The sequence below is a fragment of the Mus musculus genome, chromosome 1, assembly GCF_000001635.26.
Source record: "Mus musculus strain C57BL/6J chromosome 1, GRCm38.p6 C57BL/6J".
Taxonomy (NCBI): Eukaryota; Metazoa; Chordata; class Mammalia; order Rodentia; family Muridae; genus Mus; species Mus musculus.
In genome coordinates this window covers 158349027-158361792 of record NC_000067.6, presented here as the reverse complement: position 1 = coordinate 158361792, position 12766 = coordinate 158349027, and the positions used below count along the sequence as shown (strand labels likewise).

The 12766-nt window shown below is 43.5% G+C and overlaps 1 protein-coding gene across 4 annotated transcripts in view; it reads left to right on the top strand.

Annotated features, from left to right (window-relative positions):
- Positions 1-5264: 5264 nt before the first annotated feature.
- Brinp2 (bone morphogenic protein/retinoic acid inducible neural-specific 2) overlaps positions 5265-12766 on the top strand; it is a 111264-nt gene continuing 103762 nt past the window's right edge. The window contains exons 1-2 of one of the 4 annotated variants that reach the window (XM_006496836.1): positions 5265-5797; positions 6121-6276. The gene's annotated coding sequence lies outside the window, so the exon portion shown is untranslated. Of the gene's footprint in view, positions 6277-12766 lie in introns of all 4 variants that reach the window. The other 3 variants (XM_006496837.1, XM_011238810.1, NM_207583.2) reach the window with 3 other exon arrangements.

Here is a 12766-nt window from a genome sequence, read left to right as displayed (position 1 = left end):
TCCTTCTTCTTCTCCTCCCCCTCCTCCTCTTCATTCTCTTTAAAAAAATCAACTTCTTAGTTGGATTGGATTTGTCTGTTGGATTAAGGTGTTGAGATAAATGCACACGTATATATTTTGAACCAATATGGATTCTGCAGAATGATTAAAGATAATATTTGCAATATTGATATAAATACAGCAATGAAAAAATGATGAACAACAAAAGAAGGAAGTCGATGTAACTCATACTGTTAAGCAATGTAGAACTTTCACTTACAACTTATGCCTCATTTTATCTCTGTCACAAATGCTATGTACAATAAGCAATAAAAAGATGATGGGAGTGCTATGATTGACAGGGAAAGCAGACTTAGCTCAAAGAAACCATAAGCATTTAATTCTAGAAAATTCAGTAAACAGAACAGAGTAGAAAGTATATGTGAAAACTCAAGTTTCTCATTAGCCAAAGTCCATGGGGAAGTAATAAAAGAACATTGCTGGTTGTGTTGAAGGTCAATTCAAACTCTGTCAAGAAAGAAACAGCATACTTAGCCCCTTTACTTACTAAGTATTCTTAGGAACAACACTACCACCACCCAAAGTTTATAGAAGTTCTGCTTCAGCTAGTGCTGCTGCTGTTGTCCTTATGTGCTGGATGCCATAGACCATATAAGAAAAGCAACATTTGGGGAATGCTGGGATCTGATATTTGGCTGAACTTCAACATGATAAGCAATGACTTAATTCTAAAGTATCCTCTTCCAACATGGCTGTTCAGTGTTTAAATACCAGCAGGAAGATGGGTTCAGTCCCTATGCAGACATGGAAATCACCACCTTCTCAAATAGGACCCCAGCTTTGAAACAGTTGCTGTTCTGACCTACCTGACGTGACCTATTGACAAACGCAGATGTGTGTCCTTTAAGAGATAAAGCTATGTGCCATACATTTCACAAGATTAATCTAATTGAATAGCTCAATCTAGTTGAGCCAGCCATGTTTAAGGTCACATTTAAGGAATGAAAGAAAAAGGGGAAAAATGGATAAAAAGAAAAAAACAACAACAACAACTGGTGAACTGATGTAAGTTTTGTTTCAAAATGACATATCTGAAAATTAATGCATATGTATATTATCATGTTTTCCTTGCAAACTACTGACAAAAGGATACATTAACTAATGACCTTCCCATCCATCTTCACTGCTCCCTTAACAGCAAACAAATGTTTGCTTCTTATAATATTGGAAATGACATGACTAGTAGTTACCTCAAAGCACATACTACCTTCATCAGATGAACATTTGCAGGACTTTTGATGTGTGTTTTTCTTCATGAAAATATCATGGGTGATTTAAGAAAACCCAGCCAAGTTTCTTGATTTTCATGTGATTGGACATAAAGACCAAGGACATAAAGCCAAAGGACATAAAGTCTCCATGAAACCTTCTCCTCTTCTCCTTTTCTCTAGAAAAGCATGGCACATAGAGAGGCAATGTGATTTGCCATGGGATAAAGGGAAGCCAGGAAACAGAAGTGTCTCTGAAGTGTGAGAAATGGGGTGCAACTGTCAGATTATCCGTCTCATAGCAGATTGGCTTGATTAACAAATGAAGAAACCAAAGTCAAGAAAATAGCGAGAGGCTTGATGAGCTCAATGTACGAAGACTCTGTGTCACTGAAAGCACAAACAATATTTCTGAAATGATGCCAACTCATTCATCTGACACTCCATTTCTCATGGGCATCCATCAGAGCACGGGCAGAAGGAATAGTCCTCCTATTTCTGAATGCTACGTAGCCTACAATAATTTTTAAATCATTCTAATTTTGAAAAGTGCTGTGTTAGAAAGCACAAGTGTAGCAGTGGAGGGTTGGGGAAAGCAGTGGCTTTCCCCAAATCACTGTGGAGTCTTCTTAAAATGTCACATCTGAGAGTGTTAGATATTGACATCTTGAACTTCTATATGATGTCAGTTTCCACAGAAGAGTTTAACAATCAAGGCTATGGGAACAAAACGACAATATATTTTGCCAAGGCTCATGGTTTCCCTACACAGGATGTAACATCATATCTGCTACTTTTCAGGAATTAAATATCTAGAGATGAGGATAGAAATTGCAGCTCACAGAAACCAGAGAGTATCTCCTGGGTCATGCTTTCCTCTTAAGTGAGATGACGAGATTCAGGTGAGTCTCAGTCACCTCTTATGTGTAGCAGTGATGTGCTGTAGCAAAGCCACATATGTGGGTCAAAGCTTGGCCTCACACTCTCCTTTGGAGGAGAACTTGAACTGTGCCCATCTTTAGTTTCTCATGAAGAGAATAAGCTCAATTATCTCTATCCATATCCCATTCTATAAATAGTATACATGCAAGTGTTTATATTATTTAAAATATACTATTTAACTATAAACTTACTAAGTATATTAAATATAAAATAATTTTAATATAAACTTATTTAAAATAAAGCATGTTATTTAAAAATACCAAGTTTTGTAAGGTGTAAGCCTGACTTCTTCTCTGAGGTTCACTGTTTTATATTTAAATGTCAGTGGCTTCTTTTTATGACTCTTAATACCTTTGGATTGCTTTCTTCATAAGCCAACTCTATACCCAAGAGCTCAGGTACCAGAATTCTGTGGTTTGAAAATTTAAAATGTTCATTTCTTACACTTATTCCCCTAGGTTGATTGCTCACTGTCAAGTATTTCATTCCCTGATCACTAACTCCCCAAACTATGTGTTCACACACATACACACCAATGAAGATGAGGCTGTTTCCCATCCTCACTCCTAGGCCCTTCTCGTCACAGTGCTCTTCATTCCTTAGGTTATCCAAACTACTCAGATAAACCTCCAGCCTCATCTTGGAAATGAGAAATTGCATCACTTCCCGTTCTCATCATTCCATTCCATTCACCGAATACGTACATGCATGCAAACGCATATGCACATTCAGTTCAGACACTGAAAACAGTGTCTTGCATTAAATGTTTTTATTTGTAGAATTTAAACAACAATAATACTAATACATAAATAATAACAATGTATAACTTGCTTGGAGTTCATGAGAAGGAAATGAGATTGCACAAAAAGATCTCACACATTCAGACATTTAGTTGTTGCTCAGTGACAATAACCCTCTCCACTGTCTTGTTACATGACATAACTGTTTCAGACGGAAGTGGACTTTTGAAACATTGCCACAAGAATTCATATACTGTTGGTCTAAAAAGTAAATGTAGTGATTTATATTCCTTGACTTTTATATTCATTTAGAAGAAAAGATAGTATGTGTGCAGCAACAGTTAAAGGGTGGGACTAACTCAGATGATCATCAGCTTCTTGTGGCCAAGACATTAGTGAGTGGAAGAAATAAGGTGTAGAGCACTGTATCCTCCTAATATTCTATATTTTCACGGTTTAAGAGAGAGTGAAATTCTTTGGGAGTGGGTATTTGCATAGTAGTCCTCTTTGGGCTGTTATTAGATTTACTAAGAAAGAATCAATGTTTGCTTCTTGTAATGTTGGAAATGAAGTGAATAGTAGTTACCTCAAAGTACCTTCATCAGATGAACATTTGTAGGTTTTTTTAGTGTGTGATTTTCTTCATTAAAATATCATGGGTGATTTAAGAAAACACAGCCAAGTTTCTTGATTTTCATCAAGATTTTGATTGGCTGTCCCTTCTTGAGAAATCCTGGCACTTTCCTTCTTTCCATTGACAGAAGTTACACCTGTCCTACCATTCATCCATTCCCTCACTCCCTCAAGTTATTTCACAGGAAGACCTCCAAAGCGTTCTTACGTGGGTTAGGTTCAGTGGGCCTCTGTCTCTAGGAATCTCAGGAACAACTGGCTCCACAGTCAGGAGCAGTTAAACTCTCAGTAGTTTATTTAGATATTTTATCTTAGTTGAAGATCTGGGGACTCCACAGGACCGCCATTCTCTGGCATGTTTTATAGCCAGACTCCTGCAGAGTGTAGAAGGAATAACTTGGGTGAGATGCAGAGTAGAAAACAAGTAGAGATCAGATATGATGGAAATGGGTGGGGGTTTGTAGATAAGAAGCAGTTTCTAGACTTCCTCACTCTTTCAGAGCATCTGGCTAAAGGGGCACTTTATACCTAACCCCAGATATATCCTTCCTCTGTGTACATCTAACCTCTGCCCTCTGTTTTGTCTACTTCTTTCCAAAACAATCTCCGATGTTGCTCTCAACTCAAGGAAACTAAATGGAGACACTTGTCTCCCTCTCTGCCTATTCTCCTCTATATAGGCCTTCATCATGTGACTCACTGGGAATTCCCCCACATCCCTTGCCACTTTCAACTTATCTTTCTTCAACAACGGCTCTTTCCAAAATTTAGTGTAGTTCGCCAGTTAGTAGGATGCATTTCAGCCTCACACATTTATTAGAACATCAAAAACATATCGTTCACATCCATTCAATTAAAGTTAATATCTTTATTCCTCCTTCTTTCCTTCTTTCCCTCCTTTTCTCCCTCCCTTACCCACTGCCCGGACTTCCCTTTCACAGGCTCAGCAGACAGCACCTGCTTCTCAGAAACAAGGCTTGTCCTGTTCTCCTTTCTCTAGTCTTCCTTTAAAAAATGCGAGTCCCTCTTCCTGACAGCCACTGGAGTGAAAGGAGACACACAGAAGGAAACCATCACAGGCAAAACAATTCTCTTTCTTTTTGGACGCAGGCCATTTCAGAGGTCTCCCCAGAATCCCCAAGTTCTCCTCTTTGCTGTTGTCCCTACAGGTCTGGTGTGGGGCGTGAGGTGTCTCAATTTAGCTGTTCAGCGATTCTCTGCCTGGTCATCTTACCACAGAGCTCCTGTGGTCTTTTGCCTCCCTCTTTACCCCCTCCCTCCCCCCCCCCCGCCCCCGGCCCCGGGGTGTGTGTGTGTGTGTGTGTGTGTGTGTGTGTGAGAGAGAGAGAGAGAGAGAGAGAGAGAGAGAGAGAGAGAGAGAGAGAGCTATTTCTCACTTGGGGGCTCACTTCTAATTAAGTAATTCAGGAGGTTTAAAAAGCACAGAACAACTAAATGAAACCTCAAATTAGAAGGAAAATGGCTCAAATGGGTCCCCATCTCTGGGAGTTCTGGTTAAGCAAGCAAACAAAATGGGCTGGGACGAATGAATATTGTAACTCAGAAGACCAAAGCAAATGTAATTAGTTCCCAGTCTACTTCTTGTTCCTCAGCCTCTGACACGCTCCAATCTCACTCCCAACGCCACACGCAGCCGCGAATTTATCCAATTCTTCCTTATCCTTACTGCGGGGAGGGGGAAAAAGTCGCTGCTGCAAAAAGCTGGGAGGGTTAACAGAGCTGGTACCCCAGCCTGCCAGCTAGCCAAAGGAGATTGCCGGTAGGCCTCAGAACCCGCCTCCTGCCAGGCTTCACAGCCAATGGGAGCCTGTGGTGAGTATGGCGCAGGGTCCTATTGGCTGCCAACCTACGTGCATAAGAAAGAACGAGAGAGGCAGGCAGGGCAGCATTGTTATCTTAAGACACTCATCCGGTGTCTGAGTCTGCAGGTGACACTGGTTAGGTACGGACCGGGAAGCCGGAGTGGGGACGCGCCGGGCTGCAGCTCCAGGATGGAATCCGCCTGCCTGCCGCGCGGCTCGCGGCTCAACCCGCAGCGCCTCCGCTGAGCTCGACGGGTTCCGGAGGACTTGGAAATGCACCTGCCGCGCGCTCCGAGGACACCAGCAGGTCCTCAGGCAGCCGAAGGAGCCCAGACGCCTGAGGAACGATTTCTGTCCATGTACAAGGCACAGATTTCGGATGACAGGGCGGGTGAGTCTCTTTAGAGTTGGAAAAAAAAGAAGGCAAGATCTTGGGTTTCACCTCGGTCGAGGGACAGGGGACTTCTCAGTTGGCTTCCCACTTTCCTCACCTCTCCCACGCCGCGTGCGACCCAGCCTAGTGCTGATCCCACTTCACAGATGCTGTGGGTGCCTGGGATGCTCGCTGCTCCACGGCAAGGCAGCAGGCAAGTGGTCTAAAAGCTGCCGCCGCGGCGGCGGCGGCGACAGCAAAGCCCAGAGCAGGAGAATTTGAAAAGAGACATCCGTTCCCTCTCACAAGCTGAGGGGGTGGCATTTCATATTTCCCCAAAGGAGAAAGAGCCACAAGAAATCATGAAGTAAAAACTTTGGAAGGCTGCCACTGGAGATGTTGCACAAAAATCAGGCGTCTTTTGGGAGTCTCCTCGCAGTCCTTGGTGGTTTGGGGAGCAGCTGATACAGCAAGAAGGACTCTTACAAGGATTCAAGGTAATCGTGCAGGGGTCTGTACCCCTGGGTTTTCTGTATCACCTTTCGTTGTGATTTTCATGAGTCCTCATTCAACCTTCTTGTCTGGTGCCTGGCAATTGCAAGCAAAAGGAATAACTCCCATTCCACCCCGTAGTTTCTGTCAGGTGGAGCTTAGCAGTGGACTTTGGGTTTGAGCTGACTCTGGAATCGCCTCCTGGTGTCGCATGGCTGTCACAGAGCTTGGGCACTCTGCCTGACCTATATTGGTTTTTTTTTTTTTTTTTCTTTTTTTGCCTGGTTTAAGTCCTTAAAGTTAGTGCAACTCCCATTAGCTTTCGAAAATTCATTCGGGCTCCATAATTGCAGAGGATGACAAGGACTTTTGCTTGCCTAGCTGATGCCGGACAGAACTGCACGAGGTTCACTGTGTTTGGGGAGGACCCTAAAGACCTGGTATTCTTTTGTGCAATATAGCTGTATTCACATGGTCATTAAAGCCCTGTGGCATGCTTTAGAGGCCAGTCTATTTCTTCTATGAACATGTAATGAGGGACAAAAATAATTCCTAGGAGTGAATCCCATAGTCTCCTTTGGGTGGTATAACAGAAACCCCAATCGACTGAGTCAATCCTGGTAGTACACTGGAGACACTACAGGGAGAATATTGCTGTGCTGAAGGGAAGGGTCTGTTGAGACTATCTATCAGAGTGTTTTCCCTGTTCATACACAGCTGTGTGTGTGTGTGTGTGTGTGTGTGTGTGTGTGTGTGTGTGTGTGTGTGTGTGTGTGTGTGTGTTCACAGCTGTATGAAGGAAGCTGGCTGCTCACAGAAACACTAAGCATCTCTGCCTAGCCCCTGCTCGGGCCATGATGCCTGGGGTGTCGCTACCCAGTAGGAGGATGAACTTGTACACTGCTGTTCTAGCCCAGAGGAGTTCTCTCTTCACCAAGCAGTCTTTCTTCACGGTACATATTTATCCAGGGTATATAGACTTAAGCCAAATATTAACTAACAATCAACTGGATGCACTGTAATGTGATTGAACAGACCTTTCTGTAAAGAACCATATGTATGCTTTCCCTGTCCTGGGAGCAGGTTGCCCTGAGTAGGAACAAATGTGCTAAGAGAATATCAATTATGAAATAAAATCCGGACCGTATCCAACAGGGCCAGTGATATGTTAGCATAGGCCAATAAGAAGAATTAAACATATACACTGTGAGTTAAGTATTTCTCCCCAGGTCTTCTCTAGACAAGTGTATGTTGATTCCTTTGCTTTCCTCGCCCCCCTGGCCAGGCTCTTGGAAGATATGCAATGCCTGTATTAACCAGGAAGCTATAGGATTCTACTAAATCCCCTGGGGGGCAGTCTGATGACATCAGGAAACAGCTAGAGTGATGCTGAAGTCTATGTGTTTTCCCTCTTGATTTTGCACAGTTGTATGCCTGGTTTTTGTTTGTTTGTTTGTTTGTTTATGACATGGCCCTCATGAGTTCCTTCTCACCTGGAATGAGTTGCTATGTAGCACTGAGAGCATGACCAAGCAATGCTGCCACAGTGATCTATCTTACCAGTACCATAGCTGCTACCCACTCTGGGAAAAGATGCATGCTCTGCTTCTGTGAGGAAAGAAGAATTTGGAAAGATGCCGAGCAAGGAGACTGTGTTTGAGAGCAAGCGTCAGACCAGAATCTTGGCTGCTGGAAAACAGCTGGTTTTAAGGGGTTTGACAGCTGGGCTGCAGCCATGGGGAAGCCAGAAGCATTCTTGACTCTTACTTCTTTCGCCTTACAAAAAAATGGAGTTGTCTTTCCTTTCCCAGAATGGAGTGGTATGTGTTCAGTGTGGAAACAAGAAAAGTCAGAGGAGGTAAACGCTGGGGAGGACAGAAGGGCCCGATTCTTCTTGTGTTGGCCTGGTTTGGGGAATGGGAAACATCTCTTCCTGGACCTCAAGATCCCCTTCAGAGTGTTCCTCTCTGGCCTCCTGACAGGTTGTTTACTGAGCAAAGCCAGAGGGCACAGAACGTCCCTGCTCCCTGCGTCATCAACTCCTCCTGATCCTCTTCCCCAAGGTACAGGCTTGCACCTGGGAGCACCACCTTAGACCTATCCCTCAGGGAGGGTGCTCCAAAATCCCTCTCCACTCACAAACAAGAGGTAATCTGAAGGGACTGGAGATAATGTGTGGGCACTTTGCACTGGCTGGAATGTTCAGTGTTCAGGTTCCTAGCTAGTGTTTAAGCGAGCACTGTGTGGTATTACTTCTGGAGAGCCATTCTTTCTTCTTATTAAATAATAAGTCCTTGCATATATTTTGAAGAGCTCCTTTCCCAAAGAGCTGGGAGCATTTACAGAAGTCCTCTACATAATTCTCAGATGGCTTATAGTCTCCTTTGTCTTTGGTTATCCTAAGATGTAGAGCGTGAAAGACTTCAGTCTTCTTCTTGGAAAGGGGAGTGCAGAGAACCCCAGAAGAAGATCTGTCTTACACAGGACACACAGCAGTAGGAAAACTCATGGAATGGAGGCCTGGGTCTTACTGCTTCCTAATTAACCTCAGTCCCCTGGGCTCCTTCTAAGGCATAGTTCCATCTCAGTGTTTGCGATCTGACTTGGTTGCTTTATACGTTACAAAGCAAGGAGGCTGTGATGTGATTTGGGGGGTCCTCCTCTGGCAGTACATCAAGGCACAGAGGGATAAAAAAAACCTTAGGAAACTTTAACCCCATGATTTTGTAGTCTACTTGGGAAAATAGGCCTATGTCCAGGCAAAGGTAAATGATGATGTATTCTCAACAGAAGTTCAATACAAGAGAAGTCAAAAGGCTGACCCTATTAATCAGCCATTGATCTGTACTAATAATAAGAGCTATCAGTATTTCACGAAGGGAGAATTAGAATGGAGCCATGAGAGTTAGAGTGGAATATTTTGGGTAGGCAGAGCAGGGCTAACGGGCTCTAGTTGATCAAGTCCCTCACTGGAACACAGGCACAGGGAGAAGCTGAAACCAGCATGGTCTGCATGGGCCTTTGGGGCCACCTCTCTTGCAACCTGGAAATCCTATGTATCTGTGTTCATTGTATTAAACATGTACGGCCTAGCGGAAGTTGATCTAGGATCCTGACAGGGCTCTGAAATACTGGGCATATTGCTAGACATTGGAAATGTTACCTGGCCTTCCATCCACTCTCAGGTCTAAGCCACATACAATGGGAAAAGCTTTACTCAAGGTCAGAGAGCCTATCAACTTTATATCAAAAAAAAAATTTGAATGACGATGTTGGGGAAGGCAGGCAAATTTCAAGAGAACACAAGAAAAGACTTCTCATATTTTAGAATCAGAATCCTTTAAGAGAGAGCTTTGATTTTCCCCCATTTCCTATTTCTCCACCCAAATGTTCCTCTTGGGGTTTACTTGGAACCGGCAAAATGCCAAAGCCCTTAGGCATTTAGCATTGAGCAGAAGATTTCCAATCTTAAGATTCTTGAGCATGCCCATGTACATAACCTCTTGTCTCCTCTTCTCTTTCCCTTTTAATAAAACATATGCTGTTGCAGTCACAAAGGAGGAGACCACAAAAAAAGACAGGAGGGGGTGGGGAGTGGTACTGCCCGCAGCTGTACCACGGGGTTCTGTGATTGTTCAGCAGAGCAAAGAAGGGAGAGGCATGGTGTCAGCCTGGGTAGAACCAAGGGGAGTCTAAGGGCTGCTGCTGTCTCACAGGAGAAGGCTGCAGCCAGTTACACACACACACACACACACACACACACACACACACACACACACTTGTTCTAGGAGTTGGTCTGAAGCATCACTCAGGCTGCACGCCACTGTGTGAATGGCTCCATCCTTACAATAGGGAACGCTCCCTTTGGACATGAGAAGAGAATGACTTGCCACAGTCCCCTCCCTAACTTCTCTGAGATCTGGAGGGAGTTCCCTGGGAGCGCAGACTCTCTGTGTATTTGGTCCAAGAGTACAGTCTCAAACCAGCTCTTAAGAGACATTAGCTCTCTCTTGAAGATCCTACCTTAATCCTACCTGTCACCCTTGTTTCTACTAGCACCCTTATGCTAATGGCCAGTAGCTGGGCTGTGCATAGGACTTCTTCTCTCTTTACTTTTCAGAAATGTACACTGCCATGTTCAGGGTTGAGCCAGAGTCCTGGGCCCATGATGTGTTGTTCATAATTTTGGAGGAAATCCTGCTCTGTTTGGGAAGGAAGTGTCAGAAGGCTAAATTATGATGGCTGCAGTGGGCTAGACTTCTCTAACCTACTGGTGCAGGTTGGTCCTCTTTAAATTATCACTCTGATATGCAGAGGAAAGTATGAATACCATCATCATATTCTGCCATCTTCAGTGGCTGGTCCTGTCCCATCATTTGTTTTTCTCAAACTCAGTTGCAATGCTAAAATACCTGGGGTGCTGGATTGGGTAAAATTAGGAGCCACTGCAGGCAAAAATCCACCCAAGAACTCCACAGGTAGCTCAGGGGCTCTTGAAATGCATGCCAGGATTGTAAAATTGAAAAGATTTACTTTTTCAAAAGCCATATAAGAGCCAGGCAGTGGTAGCGCACACCTTTAATCCCAGCACTTGGGAGGCAGAGGCAGGCAGATTTCTGAGTTCGAGGCCAGCCTGGTCTACAGAGTGAGTTCCAGGACAGCCAGGGCTACATAGAGAAACCCTGTCTCGAAAAAACAAACAAACAAACAAACAAAGAATTATAAGAAACTGGGTATGTGGCTCTGTTGACATGTTCCTTGCCTAACATGCCTCAAGCCCTGGATTTTGTCTCTAGCACCACATAAACCAAGCCTGGTGACACACACTTGTTAATCCTAGTACTTAGGAGGTAGAGGCAGGAAGATCAGAAGTTCAAGGTTATTCTCAACTGTATAGAGAATGGGAGGCCTGCATGGGATATAAGAGACTCTGTTTCTAAGAACACCCCCCACCCACCCACACACACACACAAACAAAATCAATGTAAAAATATCACTATTTTACACTGATTTTAGATTTAAATGATGTAATATTTCAGATATGCTGGGTTAAAAAAAATCCAGTTTTTTTGTTCATTTCTTTTAGTTTTTAATATAGGGACCAGAAGTTAGATTTCCATCGGTGGCAGACAGTGTATTTCTTTTAAACCGCGCTAGCCAGGCCCTGCAGAGCAGTAGCAGGTTAATGGGGGAGAAAGGGCAGAGCTTGAGACAGGAGGAGCCTGAGACATAAAAAGAAAGAGAACATGGAAGGAGAGGTCAAGAGCGGCCCAGAGGGAGCCTCTGGGCATGGGTTTCTGAAATTTAAAAGCAAGAAACACAAATAGCCTACATGGCCTATATTTATTTGAGGAGGGACCTAGCTAACTGTGACTCAGCCCACTGGAAGCTTTTCTAAAGCAATATAGCCCTCAGCTCACATGCCCAGAGTGAGTTGGTGAGAGGCCTTTTGGTTTAGTCTGGTTTTTTTGTTTTTTTTTTTGTTTGTTTGTTTTTTAAAGGGGTAGGGAGTGTAATAGTAAAAATAACTAAGTGAATGATCTTCAGGTTCTCTCTCCAAAAAACGAGGACATACTTGTCTGTACTTAATCTTAATCTTCGAAGTCCCTCCTGTGCCCTCTCTGCCATCATGTGACCTCCCCTTTCCTGACTTTTTCGTTTTTTCAAAACAGACATGTTTTAGTGTGGCAGGGAGACAGAAGAGCTACCACTGTATTTTTCAAGATTATTTACCAAACTATCCATTGCAACGGAAAGACGTGAGGATCACATTTTATTTGTTAATTACAGGTTGAAAGGCTACCACCCCTCCATCATAACTATGCTGGTACTGTTAGTCACCGAGAGAAGGGTTGGACATGCCTAGAACTTCTCTCATGTTTGCTTAGCCCTTCTATCATTTGCAAAAATATTCTTCCAAGCTGTATTGCACTTGATTCACACATCACCCCCAGGGAGCAGTTATTATCTCCTTCCCATGTTTTCCATGATCTCTCTTCAGATTACCTTTATGATTATATTTTCTAACCCTTCTGTTTCTATGGTCTTTATTCAGTCTTGCTTGTAGTTTTAAAATATGAATTATGTGAAGGAGGCATTATTATCTCTCAAGCCCCCTCTCAGCACCTACAAACCTCTCTCTTAGGGTGTTGTTCTTAATGTAAAGATAGAGCAGAGTACCAAATATAGCTTCAGTTCATTGAAGACACTCAACAAATGTCATGCCCACTTCCTGCTGAAGATCTCTAGTTTGATACACGGACAGTTTTGGTATCCCAAACTAAGCTTGTAGTCATTTCGTTCCTCAGATACCTGCTTCAGCAAATGACACAATCAGATCTCCAGGGACTGAAGAAATGTGAAGCTGGACTTAATGGAACACATATGTCACCCTGGCACTGGGGGGGGGGGGGGGGGGGGTGTGCACAGGGTCAATGAAAATTCAAGGCAAACCTCTTCTACACAGTGAGCTCCAGGCCAACCAAAGTTAGCAAG